General features: G+C 50.1%; 1 protein-coding gene across 6 annotated transcripts in view; it reads left to right on the top strand.

Moving 5' to 3' along the window:
- DHRSX (dehydrogenase/reductase X-linked) overlaps positions 1 to 15,771 on the top strand; it is a 342,796-nt gene that overhangs the window by 253,098 nt on the left and 73,927 nt on the right. The window lies entirely within an intron of this gene.

Here is a 15,771-nt window from a genome sequence, read left to right as displayed (position 1 = left end):
TGCCGAGCACTGGTGCTCTGGGGACAGTGCTACCTGCGTCTGCTGGACACTGGTGCTCTGGGGAGAGTGCTCCCTGCGTCTGCCGAGCACTGGTGCTCTGGGGACAGTGCTCCCTGTGTCTGCCGAGCATTGTTGCTCTGGGGACAGTGCTCCCTGTGTCTGCTGGACCCTGGTGCTCTGGGGACAGTGCTCCCTGCGTCTGCCAAGCACTGGTGCTCTGGGGACAGTGCTCCCTGCGTCTGCTGGACACTGGTGCTCCCCGCATCTGCTGAGCATTGGTGCTCTGGGGACAGTGCTCCCTGCGTCTGCTGGACACTGGTGCTCTGGGGACAGTGCTCCCTGCGTCTGCTGGACACTGGTGCTCTGGGGACACTGCTCCCTATGTCTGCTAAGCACTGGTGCTCTGGGGACAGTGCTCCCTGCATCTGCTGAGCACTGGTGCTCTGGGGACAGTGCTCCCTGCGTCTACTGAGCACTGGTGCTTCCTCCATCTGCTGGGCACAGGTGCTCTGGCTATGGTGCTCCCTGGAGTCTGCTGGGCATGGGTGCTCTGGGCACAGTGCCCCCTGCATTTGCTGCACATTGGTGCTCAGGGCATAGTGCTCCCTGCGTGCGCTTGGCACAGGTGCTCTGGGTACAGTGCTCCCTGCATCTGCTGGGCATGGGTGCTCTGAGAACGGTGCTCCTTGCATCTCCTGAGCATTGTGCTCTGGGCACGGTGCTCCCTGTATGTGCTGAGCACAGGTGCTCTGGGTACGGTGCTCCCTGTGTCTGCTGGGCACAGGTGCTCTGGGCACACTGCTCTCTGTGTCTACTGGGCACACGTGCCCTGGAAATGGTGCTCCCTGGATCTGCTGGGCACAGATGTTCTGGGCACGATGCTCCCTGCATCTGCTGGGCATGGTCCTCTGGGAACAGTGCTCCCTGCATCTGGTGGGCACTGGTGCTCTGGGCACGGTGCTCCCTGAGTCTGCTGGGTAGAGGTGCTCTGGGCACGGTGCTCCCTGAGTCTGCTGGACACAGGTGCTCTGGGCACGGTGCTCCCTGTGTCTGCTGGGCACACGTGCTCTGGAAATGGTGCTCCCTGGATCTTCTGGGCACAGGTGCTCTGGGCATGGTGCTCCCTGCATATGCTAGGCACTGGTGCTCTGGGTGCGGTGCTCCCTGCATGTGCTGGGCATGGTCCTCTGGGAACAGTGCTCCCTGCATCTGCTGGGCACTGGTGCTCTGATTGCGGTGCTCCCTGCATCTGCTGGGCACTGGTGCTTTGGGCATGGTGCTCTCTGCGTCTGCTGGACACAGGTGCTCTGGGCACACTGCTACCTGTGTCTGCTGGGCACGTGTGCTCTGGAAATGGTGCTCCCTGCATCTGCTGGGCACAGGTGCTCCTGGCGCTGTGCTGTGGGATATGTACATCCCCAGCCATTTGCTGTCCTTGGGCAACTTAGCAATGTGCCATGGTATTGTTACTTCATTTTTTAGAAGGGACAAGAAACACAGAGGTCAGACATAGAAAAGGAAAATGCATCTATTTAAACCTTCTCTTGTGCCCCCATGGGAATGTCAAGCACTACATCTGCAGGCAGCATTGGTGTGGACTCCTGTCAACACGCAATGTACTGTCTGTCCATCAGCAGGTCTCTCTTGTGAATTCCTCCTAACCCCGCCTTAAGGATAAAAACGATTCCTCTGTGGGAATAATCATCTTAGTTTGTTTAAGCTGATATAAGAAAATATCCAGCAGGCCGGGTGTGGTGGCTCACGCCTGTCATCCCAGCACTTTGGGAGGCTGAGGCAGGTAGATCACGAGGTCAGGAGATTGAGACCATCCTGACCAACATGGTGAAACCCCATCTCTATTAAAAATACAAAATTAGCCGGGCGTGCTGGTGGACGCCTGTCATCCCAGCTACTCGGGAGGCTGAGGCAGGAGAATCGCTTGAACCCGGGAGGCGGAGGTTGTGGTGAGCCAAGATCACGCCACTGCACTCCAGCCTGAGTAACAACAGCAAAACTCCGTCTCAAAAAAAAGAAAAAGAAAGAAAAATTCCATAGTTTGGGTGGCTTATAAATAATACACATTTATGTCTCACGGTTCTGGAGGCTGGAAGTCCGAGATCAAAGTGTGCCAGGGTCTGGCAAGAACCCGCTTCCTGGTTCACATATGGCACCTTCTCACTGTGTCGTCAGGCAGTGGAAGGGGCAAGGGAGCTCCCTGGGGTCCCCTTTATAAGGGCACTGATTCCATACTTGAGTCTCCCCCATCGTGACCTCATCACCTCCCAAGGGCCTCACCTCCTAACACCATCTCACAGGGGATGAGGATTTCCATGTAGGAATTTGGAGACAGACACAGTCAGAGCACACAGTCGGACTCGCCTATGAATTTCTCTGCAGCCCTAAGATCACAAAGCGTTAATGCCACACTCGGAAAGAACTGGCTGCTTGGCTGTGCCAGCATCAGATTTTGGGGCCAGCCTCTGTAATGTACAGCAGGGTGGGCGCCCTCCCCACCCCCAGGCCCTGGAGTACCCTCAGGACTACGAGGAGGGTGAGCCCAGGGACACAGGCCCTGCCAGCTCCTAACAGTTTGCATTTCCCTGCACAGCGAGGGGCAGGATGTAACGAAGGGAGGGCCGTGGGGGCCTCCTAGGATACCTTGGCCCATCTGTTTTGTCGAATTGAGCTCCTGTGTCTGTGAGCCTCTCTGCTGAAGGGTGTGGGATGAGGGAGTCGGCCTCGATGGGATCCTGCATGAAGTGTGAACCTGCCGGTTGTGGGAGGGAAGGAGCGAGGCTGGCCAGGACTTCATCTTCTCCGGGCAGCTGAGGAAGCACCGGGCTGTGCAGGGAAGGGCGGGTGAGAGGAATGCAGGGAGAGCAGGGCCTGTGGCCGGGAGGGGCTGCTTCTCCTTCATGGTGCCCTGAGGAAGCAAGGGCATGTGTGCGTGCCTGTGTGTACAGCTGAGATGTGTGTGCCAATGTGCACAGGTGAGGTGTGTACCAGTATGCACAGGTGAGGTGCATGCGTGCCCATATGCACAGGTGAGGTGTGTGTACCTGTGGGCACAGATGAGGTCTTTGTGCCCGTGGGCACACGTGAGATGTGCATGCCCGTGTACACAGGTGAGGTGCGTGCCAGTGTGCACAGATAAGGTGCGTGAGTGCTCGTGTGCATAGGTGAGTCATGTGCGTGCCAGTGTGCACAGGTGACGTGTGTATGCTGGCTGGGGCATTTCCTGTTTTCACACCCATGCATGACAGCACCCAGAGGAAGAAATACGTGTTTCTCAGGCTTCTTCTCAGCTCAGGGCTCACTGCAGGATTGTGTAGCCCTCCTGCCTCGGGCTCCATGCTGAAGGGTTTGCCTGGACCCACTGGCAAGAACAGCCCTGCCATGACTGGCTTCCCTAACTCCAGGCCTAAGGCTGGGCTGGGCGTGTGGGGGCCAGCCTTCCCTGATGCCCACTCGGGGCTCCACACACGGAGCCTGCTGTATGAGAGGGCCTGGGAGAAGGGAGGAGGGAACGAGGAGTCTTGGCACGGCCAGCAGCACTTGCTGCAGACACGACTCACTGAGCAAGGCAAGGCATGGGTTGGGGAACCTGGGGAATGTGAGCTGCTTGGCAGGCATTACCGCTCGCCAAAGACACACAGGAACACCCCTTCCTCGTACAGCACTGGTGGAGGGCCGCCTGTCTGTTATTCTGAGAGCTCACTTTGGGGTTGATACTGTTGATCAAAGCAATCTCTGTTTTATTTACTCATTTTTTTTTTTTTTTTTTTTGAGATGGAGTGTCACTCTGTCTCCCAGGCTGGAGTGCAGTGGTGTGATCTCGGCTCACTGCAACCTCCGCCTCCCGGGTTCAAGCAATTCTTCTGCCTCAGACTCCCAAGCAGCTGGGACTACAGGCACCCGCCACCACGTCCGGTTGATTTTTGTATTTTTAGTAGAGACATGATTTTGCCACATTGGCCAGGCTGGTCTCGAACTCCTGACCTCAGGTAATCCTCCCATGTCGGCCTCCCAAAGTGCGTGGATTACAGGCATGAGCCACCGTGCCCGGCCACGATCTCTGTTTTGAATAATGAAGATAAGCAGATCACATCCAGAACAACCCCACCCGACAGAAATGACAGCTACTTCCTAGAGACTTTAGGTGCTACAGAGCAGATTCATGCGCTTAATAAGAATTGAGCCTCATTATCACCTAAGAAAGCTGAGGAAGCACATATTACCCAGTGCAATTAACAAGAGAGTTTTTATTCCTATAAAAACACATATTAAAGAAAGGCTTTGACGGTATTGCTTATATGCCATTAACTATTATTTTATTTTATTTTTTGAAAGAGACAAGTGTCACTCTGTTGCCCAGGCTGGAGTGCAGTGGTGCTATCTGGGCTCACTGCAACCTCCGCCTCCCGGGTTCCAATGATTCTCCCACCTCAGCCTCCCGAGTAGCTGGGATTACAGGCACGCACCACCACACCCAGCTAATTTTTGTATTTTTAGTAGAAACAGGGCTTCACCATGTTGGCCAGGCTGTAATCAAACTCCTGACCTCAAGTGATCTGCCTGCCTTGACCTCACAAAGTGCTGGGATTACAGGCATGAGCCACCCCACCCGACCACCATTAATTCTTATCTGAAGAGTTATGTCCACATCCTGACTCCAAATACGTATAACTGAGACCTAATTTAGAAAGAGGTCTTTGCAGATGGAATTAAGTGAAGATGAGATGATTAGGGTAGACCCTTGATCCAATATGATGGGTGGCCTTACAAGAAGTAGAAAATGCCTGGGCACACTGGCTCATGCCTGTCATCCCAGCACTTTGGGAGGCCAAGGTGAGCGGATCACCTGAGGTCAGGAGTTCGAGACCAGCCTGACCAATATGATGAAACCCTGGCTCTAGTAAAAATACAAAAAATTAGCTGGACGTGGTACGGCGCGCCTGTAATCCCAGGTACTCGGGAGGCTGAGGCAGGAGAATTCCTTGAACCTGGGAGGTGGAGATTGCAGCGAGCCAAGATCGTGTCATCGCACTCCAGCCTGGGCAACAAGAACGAAACTCTGTCTCAAAAAAAAAAAAAAAAGAAGTAGAAAATTTGGAGACAGAGACACAGAGAAGGCCACATGGAGATGGAGGCAGAGACTAGAGTGATGAGGCCATACACCCAGGGATGCCTGGAGCCCCCAGGAGCTGGGAGAGGCAGGAAGGACCCTCCCCTCCACCCTCACAGATACCCCAGAGTAACATTCAATCAAACATCTAGGCGCCCCATGATCCAGTCAGGTTAACACATAATATTAACTATTCTGACCCCACTCTACATATAAGAAGGGCCCTAAATGGAATGACAGGTGTTCTTGGAAAGAGACAGAAGAGGAGACACAGACACAGAGGAGAAGGCCACGTGGAGACGGAGGCAGAGACTGGAGTGATGCAGCCACAGGGTCAGGGATGCCCGGAGCCCCAGGAGCTGGGAGAGGCAGGAAGGACCCTCCCCTAGAGCCTCTGGAGGGAACTGGATACAATTATAGTGGATTGAATGGTGGTTCACAGAAAGATCTGTCCACATCCCAAAGCCCAGAACCTAGAATGAGACCTTATTTGAAAATAAAGAACTTTGCAGGTGTAATTAGTTAGAGATCTAGAGATGGGATCATCCTGGAGTAGGGTAGGTCCTAAATCCACTGACAGGTGTCCTTCTAAGAGACAGAAGAGGAGACACAGACACAGAGGAGAAGGACATGTGGAGACGGAGGCAGAGACTGGAGTGATCTGACCACGGGGTCAGGGATGCCCCGAGCCCCCAGAAGCTGGGAAAGGCAGGAAGGGTTCCTGCCCTAGAAGACCGTCCAGAGAGAGCACGACCCTGTCCACTCCTGAATTTCAGACTTCTGGTCTCCAGAAGGTATCCATTCACTGGATGAATTTCTGTGACTTTGAACCATCCCGTCTGTGCTCATTTGTTTGGACAATCCCAGGAAAGTAATACAGACTGCAAAGCAGATCAAGGAACTTCAAAGTCAAAGCGCTTGAGAGCCAGAGCCAGCTCAGAGCCGGCTCTAACATTTTTTGTTTATTTATTTGTATTGTATTGTTTTTATTTTAATTTATTTTATATATCTATATATATCTATATCTATATCTATATATCTATATATCTATCTATATCTATATCTATCTATATCTATCTATATATCTATATATCTATATCTATCTATATATATATTTTTTTGAGACGGAGTCTTGCTCTGTCGCCCAGGCTGCAATGCAGTGGTGCGATCTCGGCTCACTGCAACCTCTACCTCCTGGGTTCAAGCGATTCTCCTGCCTCAGCCTCCTGAGTAGCTGGGATTACAGGCATGCGCCATCACGCCCAGATAATTTTTATATTTTTAGTAGAGACGGGGGTTCACCATGTCGGCCAGGATGATCTCCATCTCCTGACCTCGTGATCCTCTCGCCTCGGCCTCCCAAAATGCTGGGATTACAGGCGTGAGCCACCGCACCCAGCCACTTCCCCCTATTTTTTCGAGACTTACAATTCAACTTACACTGCTTTTCTTTTCCTGTTCTCCTCTTTTGCTTCACCAGTTTGATTATGTAAAATGAATATTGATGACAGGCATTCACCTGAGCCATGTTTCATTTCTGCATGATTCCTCTGCAGGGGATAATGAGAGTGTTAACAGATGCCTCCTCTGAGCTTTCTGGAAACTGTTCTTTGTTGACGGCACTGACTCTTTCCAAATAGGCCCCTTTTTCATCGTTCATAGCTTAGGAGTGATCTCTTAAAGGAGAGAACATTGCTTTGCTGGGGCTGCCATAATAAAATACCACGGACCTAGTGGCTTAAACAGCAGACATTGATCCTCCCACAGTCCTGGAGGCTGGAGGTCCCAGATCAAGGTGTGGGCGTGGCTGACTCCTCCTGAGGCCTCTCTCCTTGGGTTGTAGACACCGTCTTCTCCCTGTGTCCTCACAGGATCATGCCTCTGTGTGTGTCTGTGTCCTCATCTCCTCCTCTTATGAGGTGTCTTAGCCCATTTCAGGCTGCTATCACAGAATACCATAGACTGGGTAGATTATAAACAACAGACATTATTCTCTCACAGTCCTGGACGCTAGAAGTTTGAGATCCACGTATGGGCAGGGCTGGTTCCTCCTGAGGCCTCTCTCCTAGACTTGTAGACGCCGTCTTCTCCCTGTGTCCTCACAGGGTCATCCCTTTGTGTGTGTCTGTGTCCTCATCTCCTCTTCTTATGCAATGCCTTACTCCGTCTCAGGCTGCTATCACAGAATACCATAGACTGTGTAGCTTATAACAGCAGACATTGATTCTTCCACAGTCCTGGAGGCTGGGAGTCTGAGATCAAGGTGTGAGCAGGGCTGGTTCCTCCTCAGGCCTCTCTCCTGGGCTTGGAGATGTCATCATCGCCCTGTGTCCTCACTTGGTTGTCCCTCTGTGTGTGTCTGTGTCCTCATCTCCTCTTATAACGACCTCAGTCCTATTGGATCAGTACCTACCCTAGTGACCTCATTTTACCTGAATCGCATCTTTAAAGACCCCATCTCCGGCCGGGCATGGTGGCTCATGCCTGTAATCCCAGCACTTTGGGAGGCTGAGGCGGGTGGATCACCTGAGGTCAGGAGTTCAAGACCAGCCTGGACAACACGGTGAAACCCCGTCTCTACTTTAAAAATACAAAATTAGCCAAGCGCCATGGCAGGTGCCTATGACCCCAGCTACTGGGGAGGCTGAGGCAGGAGAATCGCTTGAACCCGGGAGGCGGAGGTTGCAGTGAGCCAAGATTGCACCATTGCACTCCAGCCTTGGTGACAAGACCGAAACTCTGTCTCAAAAAATAAATAAAAGGACCCTATCTCCAAATAAGGTCATCTTTCTGAGTTCCTCAGAGTTAGAACTTCAGAGGAATCTGGGGAGACATAATTCAGTCCATGAGATATGCCCAGGTCCCCTTGGTAGAATAGAACACGCCTCAGCCAGCGTCTTCTGTATTACCGTAGGAGGAGCCCCTAGATGACCAGATGGTGGTAGGACAGCCAGGTATTCCCAGTCAGGTGCAGTTGCCTGGATGTGTGTTCCCCGAATTATTGTGCATTGGGCCATCTGGCCGACGAACTTCAGCTTCCGTGGTTAGCTCCATCTCCATCTCCCTGATTTTTCTGTTCTTGTGTCACCCCTGCGTCACATATGACTGAAGTTCAGTAAATATATGGTGAGTGGGCCGGGCATGGTGGCTCACGCCTGTCATCCCAGCACTTCAGGAGGCCGAGGCAGGTGGATCACAAGGTCAGGAGTTCAAGACCAGACTGGCCAACATGGAGAAACCCCATCTCTACTAAAAATACAAAAATTAGCTGGGCGTGGGAGTGCACACCTGTAATCCCAGCTACTCGGAAGGCTGAGGCAGGAGAATTGCTTCAACTGGGACTCGAAAGGCGGAGGTTGCAGTGAGCCAAGATCGCACCACTGCACTCCAGCCTGGGCTGCAAAGCAAGATTCTGTCTTAAAAAAGAAAAATAAAAAAGAAATGAAGATGCTCCCATTCTCAGACCATCCTCCAGATCTCCTAAACCCGAAGTTTGGAGAACAGGGGTTGGCAAGGAGAAAGTCTTTGGGGAATTCTGATGCATGCTAAAATATGAGAACCACTTGAATTTAAAATATACTGCTTTTTTTTTGGATGAAATATGTGGTTCTTGGCTTTTGCCTGATATAATCATTGCCAGTAATTAGTGTTAATTGCCAAGATTGATTTACTGGCTTGGAAAATTAGTGTTCTTGTAAAGGAATAAATCACAGTGTTGTAACATATTCCAAAAATCCAAGAGTTTTTACACATGAGAGAACATGTCTCCTCAACTTGGCTGTACCGAATCATCCCCATGGTGAAATAAATTTCAATAGAAAGCACTTTGGGAGGCCGAGGCGGGCGTATCACCTGAGGTCAGGAGTTCAAGACCAGCCTGGTCAACATGGCGAAACCCCGTCTCTACTAAAAATACAAAAGTTAGCCAGGCATGGTGGCATGTGCCTGTAATCTCAGCTACTTTGGAGGCTGAAGCAGGAGAATTGTTTGAACCCGGGAGGTGGAGGTTGCAGTGGGCCAAGATCATGCTACTGCACTCCAGCCCAGCTTGCACTCCAGAGCAAGACTCCCTCTCAAAAAAAGAAAAAAAAGGGCAGGCACAGTGGCTTAAGTCTGTAATCCCAGCACTTTGGGAGGCTGAGAGGGGTGGATCGCAAGGTCAGGAGATCAAGACCATCCTGGCCAACATGGTGAAACCCCGTCTCTACTAAAATATAAAAAATTAGCCAGGCATGGTGGCGTGTCCCTGTAGTCCCAGCTACTGGGGAGGCTGAGGCAGGAGAATTGCTTGAACCGGGGAGGTGGAGGTTGCAATGAGCCGAGATCGCACCACTGCACTCCAGCCTGGAGAGAAAAAAAAAAAAAAAGAGGGACACATACCTTCCAAAAATATTTTCTATTCTTTAAGATTTCTTTCCTGTGAGACCCTTAAATTTGTTTTGTTTTATTTTATTTTATTTTATTTTATTTTATTTTATTTTATTTGAGACAGAGTTTCGCTTTTGTCACCCAGGCATCCAGGCTGGAGTGCAGTGGTGCAGTCTCAGCTCACTACAACCTAGGCCTCGTGGGTTCAAGTGATTCTCCTGTCTCAGCCTCCCGGGTAGCTGGGACTACAGGCACCGCCACCATGCCCACCTAATTTTTGTATTTTTTTTTTTGTAGAGCTGGGTTTTCACCATGTTGGTCAGGCTGGTCTCGAACTCCTGACCTCGAATGATCTGCCCACTTTGACTTCCCAATGTGCTGGGATTACAGGCGTGACCCACCGTGCCTGGCCATGATAGATTCTCTACCTATTTAAGAAATTCTTTATTTCACTCTGACGTCCCTCAGTCATGGAGTTGTTATAGGCATGGGCGTGCCTCACTGTGAACATGGCTGTCTTGGTTTGAGTTTCTCAACTTATGTAACTTTGGGTGACTTCTTCATTATTTTATTCCTAACCATGAATTCACATCCCATGAAATCATCCAGTATAGACTAAGTTGTGTAACGTGTTTTGAGTGTGGTATCCCATCTCGATTCGGATTTCACTCAAGGTTTCACATGTTCCCCCTGTGTTCTGAGATATGTGGGACAGCTGACACACTCACTATGTGTCTATGAGCAAAAGTATCAGGGTATTTGGATGCAGCTGGAATTCACAAGATACCTGCAATGTCCTGTGTTGTTTTGGTTGTTTTCTCTTAGCGGAAAAAGTCAAAGACCTCTCTTTGAGATCGAGACCATCCAGGCCAATGTGGTAAAAACCTGTCTCTACTAAAAATACAAAAATTAGCTGGGTGTGGTGACGGGTGACTGTAGTCCCAGCTACTCAGGAGGCTGAGGCAGGAGAATCACTTGAACCCGGGAGGTGGAAGTTGCAGCAAGCCAAGATCATAGCACTGCACTCCAGCCCAGCCTGGGCAACAGAGCAAGACTCCCTCTCAAAAAAAAAAAAAAAAAAAAAAAAGGGGGGGGTGGGGCAGGCACAGTGGCTCACACCTGTAATCCCACCACTATGGGAGGCCTAGGGGGCGGATCACAAGGTCAGGAGATCAAGACCATCCTGGCCAACGTGGTGAAACCCCACTGTACTCAAAATACCAAAATTAGCTGAGTGTGGTGGCGGGCACCTGTAGTCCCAGCTACTCGGAAGGCTAAGACAGGAGAATCACTTGAATCCGGGAGGCGGAGATTGCAGTGAGCCGAGATCGCACCACTGCACTCCACCCTAGCAACAGAGCGAGACCCTGTTTCAAAAAAAAAAAAAAAAAAAAAAAAAAACCTCTCTTTATTCGCAGTATTTTCTGAGTTCCTGGTAGGCGGATCGTTATCAAGAATATTAAATGTAGATGATAGTTATCAAGAATATTAAGCGTAGATATCCTAGAAAGAATGTAATGGAGTTGTTTGTACTGCCAAAGGGAAAATTCAATTTAGACATGAAGGATTGTTATAATACTTATAAATATATTGGATGCCACCCATACTTACTCATTAAAACAGTGATTGTCATCAGGTTTAATGAGCACTGGAAAAATAGCTCCAGTCAACTAGGTTATGAGCAGTCGATTGAGTTTCCCTAATTGCATTGGCAATTTGATTATGCAACAATGTCCTGCAATGGAAATACGTTGCAATGCAACGGATTCATAGGAAGTTAACATAAAAACTCAGTTGTCCTTGCTTCTACACAAGTACCTCTCAAAGTGGATAAATAATCAATGCAAAAACTGCCTGTTGATCCATATAAAAGGACACCGCCTACGGAGACTGGCTGTTGGGAGACCGAGATATGACACGTTTACATCCTACAGTATCCATCACAATAACTTATAAAGGGCTCCTTTCTTTTTGTTTTTTTTGAGACAGAGTCTTGCTTTGTTGCCCAGGCTGGAGTGCAGCGGTGTGATCTCAGCTCACTGCAAGCTCCGCCTTCCGGGTTCACGCCATTCTCCTGCCTCAACCTCCCGAGTAGCTGGGACTACAGGCGTCTGCCACCACGCCCGGCTAATTTTTTTGTATTTTTATTAGTAACGGGGTTTCACCCTGTTAGCCAGGATGGTCTCGATATTCTGACCTCGTGATCCGCCCGCCTCGGCCTCCCAAAGTGCTGGGATTACAGGCTTGAGCTACCGCGCCCGGTCTTATAAACACTCAAAAGTATGTTCAGTCTTCACGATTTTTAATAACAAGAAGAGAGTAATGCGTTAATCAGCAAAAAATGGAGAACTCAAATACCCTTTTATAAGGTCCAGATTTAGTAGCAGGTGGCTTTTGTTCAGTTTCTTATTCAACAAGAAAGCTCACTGAATGATTTTTTGTTTCATTTTGTTTTTTGGCAGTCTCCCTGTCTCACCCAGACTGGAGTGCAGTGGCGCCATCTTGGCTGACTGGCTCACGGCCATGTCCGCCTCCCAGGCTGGAGTGTGGTGGCTCCATCTTGGCTCACTGCCACGTCCACCTCCCAGGCTGCAGTGCGGCCGCGACATCTTGGCTCACGGCCATGTCCGCCTCCCAGGCTGCAGTGCGGCCGTGCCATCTTGGCTCACGGCCATGTCCGCCTCCCAGGCTGGAGTGTCGTGGTGCCATCTTGGCTCACGGCCATGTCCGCCTCCCAGGCTGCAGCGCGGCCGTGCCATCTTGGCTCACGGCCATGTCCACCTCCCAGGCTGGAGTGCGGTGGCGCCATCTTGGCTCACGGCCATGTCCACCTCCCAGGCTGGAGTGCGGTGGCGCCATCTTGGCTCACGGCCATGTCCGTCTCCCAGGCTGGAGTGCGGTGGCGCCATCTTGGCTCACGGCCATGTCCGTCTCCCAGGCTGGAGTGCGGTGGCGCCATCTTGGCTCACGGCCATGTCCGTCTCCCAGGCTGGAGTGCGGTGGCGCCATCTTGGCTCACGGCCATGTCCGTCTCCCAGGCTGGAGTGCGGTGGCGCCATCTTGGCTCACGGCCATGTCCGTCTCCCAGGCTGGAGTGCTGTGGTGCCATCTTGGCTCAAGGCCATGTCCGCCTCCCCGGCCGTGCAGTGGCGCCATCTTGGCTCACTGCCATATCTGTCTCCCAGGCCGTGCAGGGACGCTATCTTGGCTCGCTGCCTTGTGCGCCTCCCAGGCTCAAATGATCTGCTCCCACCTCAGCCTCACAATTAGCTGGGACTACAGGTGTGCTTTACCACACCCAGGTACTTTTTGTATTTTTTGTAGAGATAAGGTCTTACTATACCCCCCAGGCTGGTCTTGAACTCCTGAGCTCAAGCCTGCCTTAGTGTCCCTAAGTGCTCAGATTACATGCGTGAGCCACCACTCCTGGCCTAATATCAACGACTTTTGTCAGAGTCCTTAGGGTTTCATTTACAGACCTTAATGGGCATATCCTCCTACGTATTTGCTTTCATTCTTTTCCCATTTCTGGTGTGGATATTTCTTCATCCCTAACCCCCACCCCAGGGAATCTCTCCTGAAACTACGTGCCCCTGTTGGATTTATTTCTTCACCTCCTGTAGAGAAATGTATTGGCTTTTCCCCTGCCTCCCACACCGTATTTTTAGACAATCTTAGTTCTCTCTTCTCCACGCTACTGTGTAAAACCATAATTACAGAAGCAACCCCTCCATTTACTCTGGAAAAATCTGCCTTTGGATGATGCATTTTCTGCTTTTTCAAGTAACCATTCCTCTTACCCATCAATCAAATGCTGGAGATTCAGAACCGAATGCTTGTAGCTGATATTTAAAAAACGATCATGCCAGCAGGAAAGCCAGTCTTTGCCTCTCTGCACTTAATAACTATCTGTTTCCTGGACTCTTCCCCTGGGGTGAGGAGGTTGGAGAAGTTTGCCTTAAAAAGATATCTTGACAGTAATTGGAGGTTTACAGTTTATCTTGGATCAGAGATGGGACTTGAGCTCTGAACTAACTCAATTTCCCTGTCTTAATTCTTCCAGTCTCTTAAATTTCTTTTTATTTATTTATTTTTGAGACAGAGTTTTGCTCTTGTCACCCAGGCTGGAGTGCAATGGCGTGATATCAGCTCACTGCAACCTCTACCTCCTGGGTTCAAGGATTCTCCTGCCTCAGCCTCCCGAGCAGCTGGGATTACAGGCACCTGCCACCATTCCCTGCTAATTTTTGTATTTTTAGTAGAGACGGGGTTTCACCATGTTGGCCAGGCTAGTCTCGAACTCCTGGCCTCAGGTGATCCACCCACCTCAGCATCCCAAAGTGCTGGGATTACAGACATAAGCCACCACACCCAGCCAATTCTTCCATTCTCTTTATTATGTAGTCAGCCTTTCCAATCCCCTCCTACCCCACCCCAACCCCCAAAAAGTTATGTTTTGATTGTTCATTATTTTGCAAAGTCTCCATGGCTAAGGACCCCCTTGTCGCCCTTTCTGTCCTGCCCTTATTTATTTCTAAGGCAGCAGACCTGAGGTTTATTTTCCAGCAGAAATCGGGTAGACCTCAGGTCTGTTTGAAATGCTTGTTCCCCAGTGCCATAAAGAAATAGCACTTGAACATTAATTTCCTCAGCAAGGCCGTTTTTTTTACTTTCTGCAGAAAGGGTACACTCTCCAGCAGTTTTGCCGTGAGAGTACAGCGAACAAAGGGGACAGGGTCATTTATCACTTGATGCGTCCACCCTACTGCCGTGTCCAGTTTCCATTGGCTGGAACGGGACCTCACATTCTGTATTTGTCCGGATTGGCCAGCAACTTGGAAGTATTTAAAAGAGGCAAAGGCATCGAGACCATCCTCCTGGCTAACACGGTGAAACCCCGTCTCTACTAAAAATACAAAAAATTAGCCGGGCGTGGTAGCGGGCGCCTGTAGTCCCAGCTACTCGGGAGGCTGAGACAGGAGAATGGCGTGAACCCGGGAGGCGGAGCTTGCAGTGAGCCGAGATCGCGCCACTGCACTCCAGCCTGGGCGACAGAGCGAGACTCCGTCTCAAAAAAAAAAAAAAAAAAAAAAAAAAAAAAAAAAAAAAAAGGCAAAGGCAGAGGAGAACAAAGGAAGGAGGAAGTAACTTGTGGAATGCTGAGAAAGGTAAAAACACTTTTAAATAAAGAAGAGGAACAGGCTATGACGTAATGCTTGCTTGGACCAGTATAAGCATGCCAGGGCTGATACTTCGGTTAAATTGTGGGAGCTAAGAGCATAAAGTACATTGATTTCTTTATCACGGCTAGCAGATATTTAAGATGTTAGCACGGGTCTTTGAATAAAGTTTGCTTCTCAGAGAAGTTACTATTTATTCCTAATTAGATGGGGAGGAAAGTCTTTGAACAGCAACCTTTATTTTTTACAGGCCCGATGTCAGATTTTGGCGTGTGGCTTTCTGCTACTAATGGCTGCGTGATGAGACAGTGGCTGGAGGCAGAACTGAGCCCCTGGAGGGGTTAATGGGGGAGTCACTTGTCCTCATGCAAGCATTCAAACATGCCTTTTGCACAACGGCAAGGAACATCTCAGAACATGTCAGCTGCAGGGTGCGATTTCCCCGGTACGAGCTGTCCAAGCTGTGTGATCCACTCTGTCTTTGGTTACATGAAGGTGGGAAAATTGCTTAGTTGCTAAGATCACAGTGTTGGGGCTCAGAAAACAATCCCCTAAATTTTTCAGAGGCGTTAGAACCAGAGCAACTCTGCCATCTTGAATAGGGGCTGCGTAACATGAGGCTGAGACCTGCTTGGGCTGCCTTCTCTGGGGGTGGATGAGGCATTCTCAGGATGACAGGATGACAGAGGAGGTCAGCACAAGACACAGGTCACAAAGGCCCTGCTGATAAACCAGGCTGTGGTAAAGCCAGCCAAATCCCACCGAAACCAAGATGGTGACGAGTGACTTCTGGTCATCCTCTCTGGTCATGATACGCTAATTCTAATGCATTAGCTGATAAGAGACGGTTTACAGATGCCATGACATGGTCTAAAAGGGGGATGAACCTTCAGCTCCGGGAATTGGTCACCCCTGTCCCAGAAAACTCATGAGTAATCCACCCCTTGTTTAGCATATGATAGAGAAATAACCATGAAAATAGGCCACCAGCAGCTCTCGGGATGTTCCATCTATGGAGTACACATTCTTTATTCTTCTGCTTTCATAATAAACTTGCTTTCACTTTACTCTATGGACCCACTCGGAGTTCTTTCTCAC

This window comes from Pan troglodytes, chromosome X, assembly GCF_028858775.2.
Source record: "Pan troglodytes isolate AG18354 chromosome X, NHGRI_mPanTro3-v2.0_pri, whole genome shotgun sequence".
In the NCBI taxonomy this organism is placed as follows: domain Eukaryota; kingdom Metazoa; phylum Chordata; class Mammalia; order Primates; family Hominidae; genus Pan; species Pan troglodytes.
Note: the sequence above shows the minus strand (reverse complement) of the source record. Positions and strands in the feature narration are given on the sequence as shown.